This window comes from Mytilus californianus, unplaced genomic scaffold (genome assembly GCF_021869535.1).
Source record: "Mytilus californianus isolate M0D057914Y unplaced genomic scaffold, xbMytCali1.0.p SCAF_2, whole genome shotgun sequence".
Classification (NCBI taxonomy): Eukaryota; Metazoa; Mollusca; class Bivalvia; order Mytilida; family Mytilidae; genus Mytilus; species Mytilus californianus.
This window is the reverse complement of record NW_026262668.1, coordinates 111,487,727-111,508,348: the sequence shown is the minus strand read 5'-3', so window position 1 is coordinate 111,508,348 and position 20,622 is coordinate 111,487,727. Positions and strand designations below refer to the sequence as shown.

Below are 20,622 nucleotides of genomic sequence, written 5' to 3'. Positions count from 1 at the left end.
GTCTTCAGAAACATTATTATCTTATATTGTTTTAACCTGTAGCTGTGATTTTGTTGTCTGAATACCGATAGTTTTTATTGTGCGTTTAAATCTCTATTCATTTTGATTTTATATACGTATTGAGATAACGGGTAGAACTAAAAAAAGTCTCCAGACCTTAAAAAAATCGATGCCATTTATTTACGTTCAGGAGACTCGTCAGTTATTATTTTTTAAATTTTTTTTTACCTTTCTTTAATGATTTTTTTCAATTTAGGGTGCAGAATGATGGTATTCTCGAGTTAAAGCATTACACTTCTTTGTGATTTAGTGCTTGGTTGTTCGGACTGCTAACGTCAAGAACCGTGCCTAGACCTCCAGGTGACATGTTTTTACTTTATCACTTAGTCTCTGTGGCTTTGACCCGATAGTCATATATTCATCCACTTATAATCAAGAATTTCCTCTGGCAGTCGTGTATTTACCATACCAAAAACGAAATAAGGAATGAATGTAGAGTATCTATACTATATAAAAATAAAGACATGGGGCATGATTGCCAATGAGTCTATCCACCAGAGACCACAGGACGAGGATGTAAACTAGTGTGGTTCAGATCACTTCAGTAGTTTCAAAAGAAATATATGAAATCTTGGGTATACCAATTAAGGTTCAATGAGAATCTTTGTGGTACTATGACAACCATGTATGCCACTCGACCCGTACCATACGAACAAGAAGGTTTGCTTTAGAATTTTTTTACCTTCACCGAACATGCTCTTAAACTTTCTCAGTTATGTCGTATTTACTCTTAGTATTAAGAGTAGTCGATATTCGACAGTCCTGGCTAGTACTTGAGAAAACAAACTTTATATCAGATGCATGGTCTATCAAGTTTACATTATTTTGGAAAGTATAATGGACACCAATATATTTTTACTTTCATTACAGAACCAAGGGTAAGCATCTAAATCAAATGCAAAACTAATAAAGCCATTTAAAAAACTTAAAGAAAAATAAAAACAAATCATATGTACCTGCCAAACTAGTGTCAATACATGCATATAAATATATATATTTATGTGTGTATTTGTGTAAATGTAAATTAGATGTCATTGGGTACATTAAGTTGCAAAATCATAACATCGCTAACTTGCGCCGAGATTAACTACCGCGTTTTGGTAAGTTTTATTTGTGTTCACTGTGAACAGTTTTGAAGACCACCCTTTTATTGATATAACATACACGAGACATGCATTCTGCCATATATATTGAATGTACAGAATACATACGGGATAGGTTACAACAAAGTTTGATAATATTAATATAATCTGACGGGTGTTGTCAGGTATATTAGGTTTGATTAAAACTGTATGTATAAGGGCAAGTTTCGTGTGATGGAGGGTTCATAAAGTGTACTTTTTAGACATGTAGAACTTTTGACATTTATGTATAATGTTTAAACTAAAATACTATTGGTAAAGTGTCTGGAATCAAGTGGAAGTTATTAAAAGGTGTTCTTGCAAATAAATTACCAAGGCCAAACGTTACAAAAAAAAGAGAATAAGATAAAAAAAAAAGGTAACGAATATACACGAAACATAATTGAAATGAAATATGGAATGGATACGGGTCTTCAATACATTTAGTTTTTCAAACAATATTTGTTGCCCAAAGCGTATTGTTGGATACATAAGACTAAACAAGAATTCAACAGCCCAAATTTAAAAAAGGACTGGGTATGAGTTTTGGCATTAATCGAAATCATTTGTTGTTTGACAGGGACATCGATAACTTCTAAACCTGGGTTTTATCTAAGTACATTAAACATCAATTAGCATATCAGTTTCATATTCATGAAGTTGTTATTTTGTCACGGTGTTGCAGAAATACTGTCTACTGAACCGAGTAGAGTTTAAAGAGGAAGACGTATCCCTGTCGTGAATGCATTTACATTAATCAAATTGGGTCAAATTGTGAAATGTTCTGGTTTTGCAACAGAATATTTACTTTAAAACACGAATACATAAAATCCATCAAAAGTGCAAGCCTTTTGGCATACGAACAAAACAGAGTTAAGATTCTTTTTTAAAGTTTGATAAGTTTGTCCTGTCGAAATAAACACATTTAGTAAATTTGGTCCTATTGAAACTCGGTATACTAGAAAGAACCTCTGCCAATTAAAACATACTTAAATATGAATTGTACAATAAGCATACATTTACAAACAGATGTCAGTGAAAACCAAGTACATGCACCAAATATCAGACCATAAAAAGCAGTAAGAGCTTTTTGTTGGTATATTATAAAGGAAAGATTTCAAAAGCCTGTCGTTTTCCAAATTTCAATGATCCTACTCAAGTATGCATGTTAGGTATTGAAAATGAACTTTTCAAATTCAATATCAATTTATTCATCTCTTACCTTGTGTTGACGTGTTATCCCGAGTAGAATTCATATGCTTTTTCTTGGCTGTGGCGATACTACTCTCGTGGTTAAAAACAATAGGTGAACAATACACATGCGGCAATAAAAATAATAATAATACGTGAATGTGTCGTATCCACATGTTTTTATCAATGCAAGGTTTAAAATCCAATCTTTACATTATGTTAGGTCACAATTATTACACTTTATTACTTCCCAAAATTTTTGAACATAAATGCACAAAAAATGATAATTTTTCTGCACAATATATGAATAAAAGCATTTTATTATTCCAATCTTTAAGCTCCATTTTCAACATTAAGCTAGGCGCCTCTTTTTGTCGACAAAACTCATAGATAATCGAGCCCGCATACGTTACTAAACTCTAAATGGGGCGTGGCTAAAATTAAATCTACCAGAACATACGTCAATCAAATATTCCAGGGATTGTCAATGAAACTTTTTTAAGAATGGAAGGTTGTAAATTCTTTTTATCTCTAGGTCCGTTTATAACATTATATGAACTAAAACGCAATATGAAATTTAGGATTTCTTTGATGTTCTTCACTTAATTTAATTTAAAATGGAACACTGATTTTCATTCAATAATATATCCACAAGGACGGCACACGCAATACGTGTAGTAAAAAGCTTATATTTCAATTAACTTTGTCCCACATTAATAAGCAGTAGAGTGTAAAGCTTCAGAAAAGTTCAATAACTAAAAACCAGTGACATGGCCGTTGTAACGGTGAATGGTTTGTGGTTTAGCCATTAATGAGAAGTATAAATTTACACAATATCGCTTTAGTAAACAATCTTTTTCTTGTGATGCACCTGGGTTTTTAATGATAACACCTGGGACACAGGTAATATATATAAAGGTATATTTCTGCACATATAGTTTGTATCTTGGGTCACTTTTGTGGTTATTGTTGTGGTTTTTCTTTTACGTCCGCCACCCGCGGTGATCATGAAAAGGTCAGCTTTTTCATGATGGTTAATTACCTAACATAATTTTAAAAGTTATAGATTGTGTAACATTTCTTTCGCAAAATCATTTAGTTCTTTTTAAAATGACATGATTTGTAATGTTACCTTTAATACTATGAAAGTGAAAATACAAGAACATGTATTTAAAACAAAATGTCGCTGTCGTAGCTTGTATGTGTTACCCTGTACGTTATTTATGTATTAAAACAAACATTAAAACGTGGAATTAATTTATCTATGATTATTTCTGATTCTTCTATTCTTTGAATAATGCATGCAGATAAGATGTATTACTTTGAAAATAAATTTAATTAGCAACATACATCTCAATCCAGCGCCCCTATACCCAAAAGTACTACTTTTGTCCCTCGTAGCCAATGACACACAACCGTACTCCCAACAGTACATTTTTAGTTAACTTAATATTAGCTATTTACTATGATAATCCTTGGCGAAAGCTTATTCAGTGACTAAGATGACAGATGTGCACGGATATGTCAAATTTGTAGTAGCCAATATTCTGTCCTCTTTTTTGGCATTTACGAATGCCAGTTAGCACTGGATTTGTTGTACTTGTCATAAGCAAAAACTTGAGTCGTTAATTTTCCGCGTAGTGTTAAGTCCTTTTACCACACATAGCCTAAACAGCCATGAGAGCTATTACCATCACATGGCGTGAGTCTGTAAACTCTTCACGTTTTCATTTTTTTTTTCATTAACCATTTTGACCAATTTTGAACAAACTTGTCAGAAATGGTTTATGGAAGGTGCTGTACAAACGATATTTATTTTGTTCTGATCAGACGAAAAATGCAACCGTAATAGAAAATCTCATAATTCAAAAGACTTTTCTCTGACACTTTACAGAATATTGATTGAGAGACCCCTATAAACGACCATTGTTCACTGTTGATCGGCTTTCAAACTTGATGGAAATCCACATTTTCATTATCTATTCTGAAACTACATGGGCATGGTTTACAAAATTTGGCAGAAATATGTCCTTTCATTTGGTTTTAATTTGACGAAAAACATGGCCATGTAGTGCAATAAGAAATGTTTGATTTTGATTGGCCAATTAAAAAAAAACCAAAACGAAATGATTCGATATTTTATCAGAGTGACGATTGGCTGACCCTCTACACATTGTCTGCGTTGATGATCACTTAGATGGCAAAAGTGACAGCATTGGTGGCACTTAGTTCCCATTTAAATGCCATATGATAATATTTGAATATTCCGAAGGCATACTGAATATTTTACGGAGGGAACCAACCTAGTTTGATCCGAACTCATCACGTCATCTTACGGTGTGCTGGTGAAAAAAGAAAAACACTTGTTTCTATCATGCAATTACACAAATACAATCCGATAAATCGGCACAATATGAAGCCTTTTTGAACTCGTTCGCTGCGCTCACTCGACAAAAAGCTATAACACTTGGTCAACATTTTTTAAGCTGGGAAATACATACAAATGTCTTCTTTTAGAGAACCACCAAATGGAATGAGACCAAACATGGCATGAATGTTCCTTATGAGGTGCTGACCAAGTGTTGTTATTTTGAAGCTGATCTATCATTCAAGATGGCCGCCAGAGAGGGACTTGGTTTAACATAGGACCCTATGGGAAATGCATACAAATGACTTCTTTGAGAGAACCACTGAATGGAATGAAATAAAACATGGCACGAATGTTCCTTATGAGTAGTTGACCAAGTGTTGTAACTTTGTAGGCGATCCATCATCCAAGATAACCGCCAGCGGGGGACTTTGTTTAACATAGGACCCTATGGACAATACATACAAATGTCTTCTTTTAGAGAACCACTGAATGGAATGAAACCAAACATGGCATGAATATTCCTTATAAGGTGCTGGCTAAGTGTTGTTACTTTGAAGCCGATCCATCATCCAAGATGGCCGCAAGCGGGGGACTTCGTTTAGCATAGGACCCTATGAACAAAACATACAAATGTCTTCTTTTAGAGAACCACTGAAAAGAATGAACCAAACATGGCATGAATGTTCCTTATGAGGGGCTGACTAAGTGTTGTTACTTTAAAGCCGATCCATCATCCAAGATGGCCGTCAGCGGGGGACTTCGTTTAGCATAGGACCCTATGGACAGTACATACAAATGTCTTCTTTTAGAGAACCACTGAATGGAATGAAATAAAACATGGCACGAATGTTCCTCATAAGGTGCTGACCAAGTGTTGTTACTTTGAAGCCGATCCATCATCCAAGATGACCGCCAGAGGATGACTTAGTTTAACATAGGACTCTATGGGAAATACATATGTCTTCTTTAAGAGAACCACTGAATGGAATGAAATAAAACATGGCACGAATGTTCCTTATGAGGTGCTGGCTAAGTGTTGTAACTTTGTAGGCGATCCATCTTCCAAGATGATCGCCATCGGGGGACTTCCTTCAACATAGGACCCTATGGACAATACATACAAATGTCTTCTTTTAGAGAACCACTGAATGGAATGAAATAAAACATGGCATGAATGTTCCTTATGAGGTGCTGACCAAGAGTTGTTATTTTGAAGCTGATCTGTCATCCAAGATGGCCGCCAGAGAGGGACTTGGTTTAATAAAGGACCCTAAGGGAAATGCATACAAATATCTTCTTTTAGAGAACCACTGATTGGAATTATATAAAACAAGGCACGAATGTTTCCTTATGAGGTGTTGACCAAGTGTTGTTACTTTGAAGGTGATCCATCATCCAAGATGGCCGTCAGCGGGGGACTTCGTTTAGCATAGGACCCTATGGACAATACATACAAATGTCTTCTTTTAGTGAACCACTAAATGGAATGAAACCAAACATGGCATGAATGTTCCTTATGAGGTGCTGACCCAGTGTTATACTTTAAAGCCGATCCATCATCCAAGATGGCCGTCAGCGGGGGACTTCGTTTCGCATAGGACCCTATGGACAGTACATACAAATGTATTCTTTTAGAGAACCACTGAATGGAATGAAACCAAACATAGCATGAATGTTCCTTATAAGGTGCTGACCAAGTGTTGTTACTTTGAAGCCATGAGAGCTATTACCATCACATGGCGTGAGTCTGTAAACTCTTCACATTTTCATTTTTTTTTTCATTAATCATTTTGACCAATTTTGAACAAACTTGTCAGAAATGGTTTATGGAAGATGCTGTACAAACGATATTTATTTTGTTCTGATCAGACGAAAAATGCAACCGTAATAGAAAATCTCTAATTCAAAAGACTTTTCTCTGACACTTTACAGAATATTGATTGAGAGACCCCTAAAAACGACCATTGTTCACTGTTGATCGGCTTTCAAACTTGATGGAAATCCACATTTTTATTATCTATTCTGAAACTACATGGGCATGGCTTACAAAATTTGGCAGAAATATGTCCTTTCATTTGGTTCTAATTTGACGAAAACATGGCCATGTAGTGCAATAAGAAATGTTTGATTTTGATTGGCCAATTAAAAAAAACCCAAAACGAAATGATTCGATATTTTATCAGAGTGACGATTGGCTGACCCTCTACACATTGTCTGCGTTGATGATCACTTAGATGGCAAAAGTGACAGCATTGGTGGCACTTAGTTCCCATTTAAATGCCATATGATAATATTTGTATATTCCGAAGCCATACTGAATATTTTACGGAGGGAACCAACCTAGTTTGATCCGAACTCATCACGTCATCTTACGGTTTGCTGATGAAAAAAGAAAAACACTTGTTTCTATCATGCAATTACACAAATACAATCCGATAAATCGGCACAATATGAAGCCTTTTTGAACTCGTTCGCTGCGCTCACTCGACAAAAAGCTATACCACTTGGTCAACATTTTTTAAGCTGGGAAATACATACAAATGTCTTCTTTTAGAGAACCACCAAATGGAATGAGACCAAACATGGCATGAATGTTCCTTATTAGGTGCTGACCAAGTGTTGTTATTTTGAAGCTGATCTATCATTCATGATGGCCGCCAGAGAGGGACTTGGTTTAACATATGACCCTATGGGAAATGCATACAAATGACTTCTTTGAGAGAACCACTGAATGGAATGAAATAAAACGTGGCACGAATGTTCCTTATGAGTAGTTGACCAAGTGTTGTAAGATTGTAGGCGATCCATCATCCAAGATGGCCACCAGCGGGGGACTTTGTTTAACATAGGACCCTATGGACAATACATACAAATGTCTTCTTTTAGAGAACCACTGAATGGAATGAAACCAAACATGTATGTTCCTTATAAGGTGCTGACCAAGTGTTGTTACTTTGAAGCCGATCCATCATCCAAGATGGCCGCCAGAGGGGGACTTAGTTTAACATAGGACTCTATGGGAAATACATATGTCTTCTTTTAGAGAACCACTGAATGGAATGAAATAAAACATGGCACGAATGTTCCCTATGAGGTGTTGACCAAGTGTTGTTACTTTGAAGCCGATCCATCATCCAAGATGGCCGCCAGAGAGAGACTTGGTTTAACATATTACCCTATGGGAAATACATGCAAATGTCTTCTATAAGAGAACCACTAAATGGAATGAAATTAAACATGGCATAAATGTTCCTTATGAGGTGCTGACCAAGTGTTGTAACTTTGTAAGTGATCAATAATCCAAGATCGCCTCCAGCAGGGACTTAGTTTAACATAGGACCCTATGGGAAATACATACAAATGTTTTCTTTTAGAGAACCACTGAATGGAATGAAACCAAACATGGCATGAATGTTCCTAATGAGGTGCTGGCCAAGTGTTGTTACTTTGTAGCCAATCAATCATCCAAGATGGCTGCCAGCGGGAAACTTAGTTTAACAAAGGACCCTATGTGAAATACATTCAAAAGTCTTCTTTTGAAGAACCACTGAATGGAATGAAACCAAACATGGCATGAATGTTCCTTATGAGATGCTGACCAAGTGTTGTTACTTTGTAGCAAATCCATCAACCAAGATGGCTGCCAACGGGGGACTTAGTTTAACAAAGGACCCTATGGGAAATATATACAAATGTCTTCTTCTAGAAAACCGCTTAATGGATTGAAACCAAACATGGTATGAATGTGACTTTTGAGTTGCTGACCAAGTGTTGTTACTTTTTAGCTGATTTGTCATTGTCCTTACAAAGTCATTTTCTACAATTTCAATGAATTTATTGGTAATTTCTGTAAACTTTACAAAATTCTTCTGCTTTTGATTAAATTACGGGGCCAATATTAAACCAAATTTGGCCTCAATCATTATTTGGGTATCTGTTATGATTTTAATCTATTTTTACATGATTTCCAAAACCAAAGTAGAATCAGGTGAGCGACTCAGGTTCTTGGGAGCCTCTAGTTTGTTTTTCATGTAAAAATAAGATAAGTTTGATTACCAATGAGACAAATATCCACCAAAGTTCAAATGAAGTGGATGTTAGCGATTATAGGCAACCGTTCGGCTTTCAATAACGAGAAAAAAACATAACGTATAGTCGGCTATAAAAGGCCCCGACATGAAAAATATGAAACAAATCATTTGAGAAAACTAAAGGTCTAATTTATAACAAAACAATTTACGAAAAACAAATATGACAGACATGAACCAACGACAACCACTGAACTACAGGCTCCTTACTTGGGACAGGCACATACAGAATGTGGCGGGTTTTAACATGTTTGAAGGCGCCAACCCTCCCCCTACCTGGGACAGTGGTGTAACGTCACAACATAAGAAGAAACTATAAAAATCAGTTGATAAGGGCTTAATTCATCAGATCGATACAAAGCAGAAAAACATCTAACAAATACACAGATCGGACGTGACAGGGAATTTATACATCCTCACAACAACAACAAAAAAACAAAAGTACAAATCTGAGAGTACTCGCAGTTACTGACAGCTAGTTCAAAGCCAATAACAACTAATTAAAAAAAAAATTTCTGATGTTGATTGTGTGGACTATGATTGTGTCGTCAACCGTCATTCTTTGTGACACTCGGGATGGCTTTCAAAGGAAAGTCGAATTCCAAAGAGATGATTTGTTTCCAATTTAAAAAAGGAGAAAACACGGAAGAAGGAAAAACTGTGCTTATACAAAGCAAGTGGCACAATGATTGGTGTGTGTTTTTTTTTTTCATTTCTAACATACTTTTCTAAAATTCACGTTGATAAATTAGATATTAGTAAGAAACTAAGGATCCAACTCGCTCAGGCAAAGTTGACCACAGCTGAAATTTGTCTTTTTTTCTGGTCCCTTTTGGTCATATAGCTCCTAATGTCTCTATACATCCCTCGCGTTCAAACGTTCCAGATGAAGGTCAATCCACAAAAGCCATTCAGACGCACGAGGTTAATAATGTGTTATTTTCATTGTACGAATAATTAAAAGTGCATTGCACATTTTGGTTAAAAGAGGATTGCAAAATAAATCATTTCGGAATTAAAGTTTATAAAGCTTACGTGTATCCAAACATGCTCCTTCCCTAAAAAAAATTCTGATATGGAAAACAGTCTGTCCTATGGGTCTACCGGGAGGAAGGGCGGGAAATTTGGAGTGCCACTGGAAAACGAGGATATATTGGATACGGATAGAAATTTTGCTTTGAAACAGGTCACCTACGGTCCCTTCCGAGAGTTGTTGCAATGGTTCTCTAACGTGGAGATAATGTGGTACTTTTTCTACACTGGTTTAACATCTCCATTTCGACCGGACGTGGCTTTTATTGATTTTCATAAATCCCGTACAGCCAAACGGACGCCACACTTTTGCAAGGAATTTACTGCCAAAACTGGAGAAGTCCAAGGAATGACCATCTAACCTAGTCAATCCTTAGGTAATTTTCAAAGAAGAAATTACAATTTTGAATAATTTCTTTCCTACTATTTTTACTTAAGGAAAGTTCCTAGATAACACCAGTGACGTAGCTTCCACTGCGACACAAACGCAACTAGGCAAATGCTTCACCAATAAACAGAGAAAAAATGTACAACGTGTTTTTCTTATTCTTTACACACGTTTTCAAGATCTCGTTATTATCTTAAAGACTAATTAGTACAACTTTGTATCATAACAAATAACCAAGGTAGATACAAATATTTTGTTTTAAAAACGAACAAATGACACTTTGTAAAACAGTGTTTAGTTTAAACAAGAGAACTGTACGTGAAACTGACAAAGATATTTTTTTTTAATACAAATATATTTGTTACGTTTGGAGGACGTGTTTTTCAACAAACAATAGGCAATCGTATAGGAACCAACTGTGCTTCTCTTCGGTCTAGTTAAAATATTCATACGAATCGACCTCATAGTTCATCCAGTTATAATATCAAAAAATTCAAACATAAATTTCATTCATATGTTTTGATTCAATTCGCAATGGAAAGTACTATTATTTCACGATAACAATATTCCAAAAATCACATTTTTTTAAAGACAAGAACTATGTGCTAGTGTGTAGCAACTTCTCTTTTCCCTTCCTCCAATAAAAAAAGAAGGAAAAAAAAAAAAACGCAAAAGAGATGGACAATACAGCACTTAAAATGTGAAAATGGAAATCATGATTTCAATTATAAATACAATGTACATGAAGTTCAAATGTATGTAAAGGTATGGACAATTAATCATTTTCTATACGACGGCATGGCTTTTTTTCATATGGATATCTATGAAACAAGATTTTCATATTTTGAAACATGATTATGGATATTTTGCTAATTCATTTTTATACTGCATACGAATGATCCTAAATTTTTGCAATCTTATCAAAAAGATGTTCTCGTATTCAATTAATTGGTCTTTTGACATCTGATTGCAGATTTATTTGCTGCAACTCATATAAAGCCTTCTATTGGAATGAAAAAAAGAAATATGCTAGATATACTTACTAGAACTGTAATGAGATGATCAAAGCTGTAAATTTTCTCCCTGACAACTTCTATGAACATTCGGCAATACAGTTAGTTTATCGACAGGTTTTAGACAAATGGGTACCAATTGCGCACCTTTAATATTATAATTGATCATTATTGTTATGAATAATTGTTTGTGACCAAACTAAGTAAAGATCCGTCTTAATTACATTTAATTGATGAATGTTAAAACACTCATCGTTACCTTGATGATATTTTTGCTTTAAAAAATCAAGGATTTTTACTGCTGAAATTCATACAAAGGAACTTACTTTAAAAGTTGTCTCATTGGCACTCATACCACATCTTCTTATTTATATTTACTTCAAATAAATATAATACAGGCAGCAATAATTGTTCACTTTCTGGTTAAGAATGTTTTTTGCGGGCCGGATCAGTCAACGAAATGGTTATTCCTGGTACCTCCCTTGTTTCACTTTAAGTCAGTGATTTCGTTACAACAAATTAATTAAAACTAAATTCTTTCATATATACAAACATTTGGGTCGGGAGTTTTGCTGGAGTTCTTATTAGAAATGGGATATCACATCCTTATTTTTATTGTTCTTACAGCCTGAAAATTTAAACCATGTAAACTTATTTATCCTTTGAATAAACTTATTCTTAAATGTTATTAATTTAACACCGTAGTAAAATCTTTAAATATTGTTTTTATCGGAACTAATATTGATTTTGTTTTAGAAAAAAAAAATATAACTAAATATATATTGCTACATATGTACAAATATGTATACTCAGTATCATACATTCTGTCGATGCTGTTTACTTATATTTTTGCATTGCACAAGGTCGTGCGTTCTCAGACTGTTCATAACGTCTTTACACCAAATATTTTGGATGTATACTGATTGATACTTTAGTCTGAGAGAACATGATTTATTCATTAGTTGTAATTGGCTTTAAACTAGCTTTCTGTAACTGCGAGTTCTCTTAATTCGGTGCTTTGTGTCTTGTTTTCATGTTAGTTTATTTTTTGTGCTTCGTACCGATCTATTGAGTTAATCCATTTGCAACTGACTTTTACAGTAGTTTGTTCTTTTGTTGTGCTGTTACACCAATGTCCCAGGTTAGGGGGAAGGTTTAGCGCTCACATATATTTTTTTCCCGGCAAACTCTGTGTGTGCCTGACCCAAGTCAGGCACCTGTAATTCCGTGGTTGTTGTTGGTTCATGTTTTTCATAAATTGTATTTTTATAAATTAGGCAGTTAGTTTATCTCGTTTGAATTGTTTTACATTTTTTCATGTCGGGGCCTTTTGTAGCTGACTATACGGTATGGGTTTTTCTCATTGTTGAAGGCCGTACGATGAGCTATCATTGCTTATATCTTTGTCATTTGAACACTGATGGAAAGTTGTCTCATTTGGGATTCATAACACATCTCATTATTTTTATACTGGTGTATACGTATATATATATATATATCAACATTGATTTCTCCCGTGCGGCTTTAAAGCTTATGCCAGGGAAGGGGTGTTCTTTAAATAAAAAGTGAATCGATCGGGATAATGGGCAGAATATTTGAACTGTCACAGAATGAGGATATGTCGGATGGTTGCAAACATTTAGCTTTGCAATATTCCACCTGTCTATCCTCAAAATAATATTTGCACGTTCGCATAGGAAAGTTTTTATTGATGGTCTTTTTTGGGAGAGTTAAGCAATCTCAACATGTTGACAAATCCTTACAAAAATTCATTGAGTACCCGTAAATGACCTGTTGCGATCATTTCTTCTGACCCTCTGACTTTTCCCATTCCATCCCAGTCATCAAAAATTTAGGACCCTGCTTGTTCGTGATTTATTTTGGTCCTAAATATGCTAAGCATATGTGTAACTAGATTAAGTTAATTACATATAAGGGTATTATAACAATGTTCAGTTAATTTTGTAGTCCTAGTTTTTGAGACAAAAGTGGGACATATAAAACATTTAAGTGAAAACAATTAGAATCGCACGAAACTCCAAACGGAATGAAATAGTTACTTTGATAGGTGAGCATGTCCTGTCCTGTTATTTATAACATAAATTTGATGTGTTATCAAAAGAGCTCATTAAAAACCTTTTTAAAAATCCATGCAGTATGTAGTCAATAATAAAAAGAGGTGGAAAACACAAAGGGAAAAACTCATAACTCGAAGAGAGGTCAACAAAATCATGGCAAAAAAAACGAAAACATTACATAAAAGCAAAGACTGAACAACACGAACCCTCCAAAAATTGGGAGTGGGTATATTTTGCACCCGTCGTGTTGCTCATGGTAAGAAAACATGCAGTATTATCTCATTCGGTAATATCAAAATCGAGTAAAAAGGAGGACGGGAGTATGCCTACAACAATTGAAACATATCCGTTGTAATCTGTGACACAGATATTCCAAAACGGTCAACCAATGCATGATGGCGTCCGTAAAACTATCGAAAGGATGACATCAACTTAACCACTAGAAACCCTTGGTTCAATAGCTTCCCTGTAATTAGCAGCAACCCTCTGTCGGGGAAATCATGATAGAAAACGAAAGCTCTGGAAGACGGTTTTGGTAATTCTGAATAGGTTTTTTTTAATTATTGTGTCTTTTTTCAAACGCTTTTGATCCATGTATAGGTGAGTCATTTGTACATACGTATCTGTGATTGTTTTATAAGCATAACATAGACGGGGGCTTTATTTTAGTAGCTTTTTCTTTGATGGTACATTGTGTAGATGTGCTGTGGTTTTACTTAAGGCACAAATTCATTAAAGAACCTGTATTTTTCCCTCTGATATACTAACGCATTGATATGTGGTTCAAAATGAAAATAGTTTAAAGGAACTTATGATTAATCACCATTAGTTCATAGCACCCACATGCTTTGTCCTGATTTTGGTACCGATGGGAACAATATACATCATATGATGTTAATTTATACATATTATTCTTAGAATTTTGTCAGACCGCCAATTAAATTGTTACATCTTGTTTTAGATTCTTCAAATGTATAATGGTATGTGCTTTATGTAGTGGGCGTCAATTTAATGAATGAATTCAGAGGTCATAAAAACAACTTTATGATGTATGTAACAGTTATTGTCCCATTCGTATGTCCATAATTATGTGACTAGAAGAGGTAGACACCTTGAACTTCTAAAGAAGCAAGATGAAAGTTTAATGGACAGGGTAAACGTCACATATTATCAATGCATAGCAATATGCGTCCTTTCTCTTTCACGTACGTAAGTAACAGAGTATTTAAATCTTCTTTGGTGAAGGGGGTAAATTCCGATTCTTTGATTGGTATTTTGATAAGTTGTAAGACAATCAATTGCATTGAATGCGTATGTCCAAAATGTTTCAGTAGGAGTTGTATCAACGAATGTACTTTCCACACGCTTATATCTATTATTATTGTATCCTAATAAAGATGTTTCTTCAAATAAGTCATAATTATAGCACCTGTAAGATAACAGCCTTAGGGTTCACTGTACATATTAATATGTTTTTGAACGCGTGGTAAATAAAGGCAGCTATAAAACTGTAGTGTGGGTGGACCATCAAAATTGAATAATATGTTTGCTGTTCAACTCTTTTTCAACTGTTTTAATATAATATTACAAAAATTGCAAAATGAAACGCAAAGAAGCCATTTTCCCCACTGAAGGCATGCTTATAAATCTACGAAATATCATATTCACGATACTGCTTGACGTCAAGTGGCAAATGGTTCATGCTTATTCAAGACGAGAACAAATTAACAATAAATAGAATTGGTAGGTTCTGTAAAGTGGATCCAATGGATGAAGGGAAGGCATTTCTATTGCCTCAAGAAAATCAGGGTTGTTGGATAGGGTAAGAAATGTCGCATTGCATCAGGCCATCGAAATATTCGGCTTTGAGCGTTCCTGATGAAGGTAAATCTATAATAAACTGTTAACAAAGAGATATGTCTCGCCTTCTTGTACTTTTGATAATGCAAATGTTGAAACTAAAATAGCAATACTTTAACATGTAAGTTATGCAAATATTCAAAGTCAATAAACCATGACTGAAGGTACATGTCAAAACAATCTCCATAGAAATGAGATGTGCCAATGCTAATACAACTGCATACCAAATACCATAGACTTATCATAAGTTGTTCCCTTTCAACAAACCTAAACACAAACATTGACTTGTAAACTATGTAAAAGTTTCAAAGTCAATGAGCCATGATGAGGGGGTGGGGCTATATAATCTCCATGGAAACGAGACTTGCAAATGCCAATAAATTTGCATACCAAATATCATTGACTTAACATTAGCGGTTCATCTTAAACTGATCTAATCACAAACTAATAAATGTAAACTAAGCAAAAGTTTCAAAGTCAATAGACCATGACTGAGGGGACGGGACCAAATATTCTCCATGAAAATGAGATGTACCAATGCTTATACAATTGCATACCAATTAACATTGGCCTACCACTATTGGTTCCCCTTGAACAGACTTAATCACAAACTAATACATGTAGACTAAGCAAAAGTTTCAAAGTCAATAGACCATGACTGCGGGGGCGAGACCAAATATTCTCCATGGAAATGAAATATGCCAATGCTTATACAACAGCATACCAAATATCATTGACTTACCACAAGTGGTTCCCCTTGAACTGACCTAATCACAAACTAATACATGTAAACTAAGCAAAAGTTTCAAAGTCAATAGACCATGACTGAGGGGGCGGAGCCAAATAATCTCCATGAAAATGAGATATGCCAATGCTTATACAACTGCATACCAAATATCATTGACTTACCACTAGTGGTTCCCCATAAACTGACCTAATCACAAACTAATACATGTAAACTAAGCAAAAGTTTCATAGTCAATAGACCATGACTGAGAGGGCAGGGCCAAATAATCTCCATAGAAATGAGATGTGCCAGTGCTAATACAACTGCATACCAAATATCATTGACCAACCACTAGTGGTTCACCTTAAACTAGACCTAATCACAAACTAATACATTGTTGACGCCGCCGCCGCCGCCGCCGGAAACAGCATACTTATGTCTCCCTTTTTGACTCCGTCAAGGCGAGACAAAACGCTTCGGACGCATAAAATTTATAACGTGTTGTTTTCATCTATACAGCACTGGGTCGATACCTCTGCTGGTGGACTATCGGTCCCCGACGGTATCATCAGCTCAGTAGTCATTGACATGATTTATAACAAACCTTTATAAAATAGTCCGTTTAAAAACATTGAAATTATAAAAAAAAAGTTTCAACTCCCTCAGGCAAAGTTGACCTTAGAAGAATTTGGCTATTTTTTTTTAGGTCCTTTTTGGTTATATAGCTCTTCTACAGATTCGGTTCTTATACATTCTTGGCTTTCTGAGTGTTTCTGGTAAAGGTAAATCTAGAAAAACGCCTCGGACCCATAAAATTTATAACGTGTTGTTTTCTTTTTTTACAAAACTGGTATACCTATGCTGGTGGACTATCAGTCCCCGAGGATATCATCAGCTCAGTAGTCAGTACCTCGGTACTTACATGATTTATAACAAACCTCTCTAAAATTGTCCATTTATAAATTTTTAAATTTACGGACGCATGAAATTTATAACATGTTGTTTGCATTCTTTTGGGACAGTACACCAACAACAGCGCGGCGCAGTCGTATGTTACCAATTTCAGTAGGCACAACTCTGAATCTAATCTTCATCAGGAACACTCGGCACCCGAACGTTAGGAAAGCCAAAAGATATAAAACCTTTTAAACATAAAACTAAAAAGCCATGAACAGAACAGCAAAAAACACCTTACGGTACCCTGCCTGAAAGTGTGCCTGCCAAGCAACAGAACACCCACGCCCACAAAAAGGGGATTAACTTAGGTGATACAGAGGGGATAAGGATTTCCTACCCGTATGGCAACAAAACCCGTTTTGTTGATGTGTCTATTTGGCTGTACCTCGTGTATTGGTTATTCATTTATATTCAGTGTAATATACCTTGAAAATTGCTGTATAATTAACACTATATATATATATTTATATGCTCGGAAACAGGCCCTTTAATTGGATTTGATAAAAAGTATTCGTATTCGTATTCGATTATACAGATAAGTTATTCCTTAGAACTAATTTCCAATAGTAAATAGTGTTAAATATAACTTATATTTATGTGTCATCATTGCAACACTTGGCCACCGAGTTTGCCTAAAATTTTGCAAACATCAGCGTAGAAACTGTCACATTTAGCACCCAAATTTGGCCCGAAGAGAAATCTAAATCCCTTTGAGTGATACCTTTTTTCGGAAAGCATTGATATTAATCTTTAAAAACTCTTAATGTCCAGTGGCAATGATTGCATGCATTTTGAGAACGAGAACAAATTATCATGTTATAAATGAATATGATAATACAAACTGTCAAACAGTTACTGTAAATTCAGAAATTATTGCGTGCATTTATTATTGCGATTTTGTCATTTTAGACTAAAATGCGATTTTAATTTTTGCGATATTGAGAAAAATCCTGTTTAATTCATATAAAAAATTTCAAAATGCGAGTTTAAATTATTGCGATTATAACGCTGTCGCATTTTTCGCAATAATAAAAACATCGCAATAATTTCTGAATTTACAGTAACATATTCCCAATAAAATAGAACTTTCACATCATATTCATATAAACCTAATTTGAGGCTTTCTTTTCTAAAGCTATATTTTTTACATAATAGGAAAATTCGAAGTGGCAAAATGGAAACTACAAGCCTTAAATTGTACACACATCCAATAGACGAAGCAGAATAATTATAGTTTCAAACAATTGAGCTGTTTCAGAGATGGTTCTTAAAGAAAGGTTTACGGGCGATTGACGGACGCAAAGTCATAGCAAAGGTCAGTTGAAATATATAGGTTAACAGGAATTACAAAAAAAAATTAAGAAAGAATAACAGACTTCTCCGAGAAAATAGACGAACAAACAACACATGTTCCTTTTAGCCTGACTAGGTAAAAACGCAGAGTGTTGTTGAGTTTAACAAGTTTATGTGTCACAATACACGTAACCCTCCTTTTTTGCGCTATTTTTACCAATCTAGATCATATGTCGCAAAAGAAAACTCAATACAAAAACACATACACTGTCCAGCGATTAACAAGTTGATTACTAAATTGTACAAGAAATGATCCATAGGAAAATATAGTAGCCATATAGGCTGCTCAATGAAAACAAAAATCAGTTACAACACTTCTAACAGCCTTCGTGAAACCTTCCCAATGAGTTAAATTGAAATAGTCAATCGGAAGAGCATAATTACTTTTAAAAGTATATCCCAAGTTATAAGATATTATTTGTTTAATTTTACTTCCATTTTCGACATTACAATAGAATCTAGTGGAAGAAATACCGTCTTATATTATTTTTACAACAAGCATTACCTTTACAGATAAGATTCAGAAAACGGCTGCAATGGTTTATTCTCACACTTAAGCCTGATGTCTCTGTAACCATAATAACGTAACTTTTGTATTAGATAAAGCAAAGGAAAGCTTATTACAGTCAAACGATACGGAACATCATCATCAATAAAGGGGAATTTTGTGAAGGCAAAGTTAAACAACGTCACTTTTGTCGTATATTTTGGTTTAAATATTGTTATTTTCTACATGGACAGTTATTTCCAGAATTTGACAACATTGACTGTTCATACTGGTTTTATTAAACAAAATTTACTTGGAATACATCATCAAGGCATCTGCAATTATTGTTTATAATATCAATTGATTTGTCAGATTTATAAATTTACCCTTTCCGAAATTTGCCAAAAAAGGAGATTTATAACAGTAAAGAAAAAGATCGACAATACGAGGTGCGCAGTTTGTACCCATTGGAAGCTCGATAATTCGAAGATTTAAAATCTTGTCATAACGAACAAAGTTGTTGACAAGCAATACATGTAAAGTAAAGGCAACAGTAGTATACCATTGTTCGAAATTTATAAATCGATTGAGAAAAAAACAAATCCGGGTTACAAACTAAAACTGAGGGAAACACATCAAATATAAGAGGAGAACTACGACACAACAGAAACACATGTAACACCCACAGAAACGAACTATAATATAACAATGGCCATTTTCCTGACTTGGTACAGGACATTTTAAGAAAAAAATGGTGGGTTGAACCTGGTTTCGTGGCTAGCCAAACCTCGCACTTTTATGGCAATGTTAAATATAACACTAAAATGACACCATTACATGACATGAACAACATTACGGACAGAGAATTACGCAAATAAACAATACAATATAGTACATTTGGACAACGAAACAACAGAAACATTGAAGGGAACAAACAACAAACGACAATGCAACACACACAGAAACAAACTATACGATAACAATTGCCATTTTCCTGACTTGGTACAGGACATTTTTAAGAAATAATTTCTGCAGAAATAATATTTTTAATATCTTTAATGACAACATAAATTCTAGGCATGTTTTATCAAAAGCTCTCTCAATTAGTTAACTTAGTTTTTCGACAAGCTTATTTGAATCAATAGAAGTTGAAACTTTTTTTTAAATTTTACAAGAGGCACACTTGGTCTAAAAGTTTTTTTTATTGTTTTTCTTAGTTTATAACTTGATTGAAACTTGATAAATAAAGAACTGTGACCTGTTTGGTTTCAGATATTTGTTGACTAGTATCTAGCCCAGAGACACACTTCAGTTTATGCAATTTTTGTGTTAGCATCTTTTAACAGTATTACTTGATAATATAATTACTGATTCCCCTTAGGTGTTTTACATGTTTTATTAGCACATTTTTTATTCAGTTTATAACTCCAAAACATTTAATGTTTGAAAATTGATTATTTACATGACTTTTTGTTATAAGAAGTATGACCTGCTTTGTTACAGATATTTTTTATTCAAACTAGAGGCCTGTTGTGGTTTTGGCGACTTTTGTGTAGCGTCCTAACGCATTTTCCTTATCGTTATTTTCGCCCAAACCAAAGGTATTTTTTAGACTTGCAGTGTTTGTTCTGTTTCTTCTTACTGCTATTATTATTAGTATTAACATTATTATTATTATCATCATTATCAAACCTAAATCAGAGATAACCGTAGTTTACCGATGTTCGAAACTCATAAATCTATAAAAAAAGACAAATCAGGGTTAAAAAAAAGTGACGGAAGGAATCGCATGAACTTCAAAAGGAGCAGACCCCATTCGTCGATAGGGTAAACTTCGAGATTATTACAACCATTACATCCTTGGTTTTCAAATATTCAGCTTTGAGCGTATACCAT

General features: G+C 34.5%; 1 long non-coding RNA gene across 1 annotated transcript in view; it reads right to left on the bottom strand.

Moving 5' to 3' along the window:
- LOC127728617 (uncharacterized) overlaps window positions 1-3,205 on the bottom strand; it is a 34,226-nt gene extending 31,021 nt beyond the window's left edge. The window contains exon 1 of the long non-coding RNA XR_007994276.1: window positions 2,404-3,205. This is a non-coding gene — a long non-coding RNA (uncharacterized LOC127728617). The remainder of the gene's footprint in view (window positions 1-2,403) is intronic.
- Window positions 3,206-20,622: the final 17,417 nt, after the last annotated feature.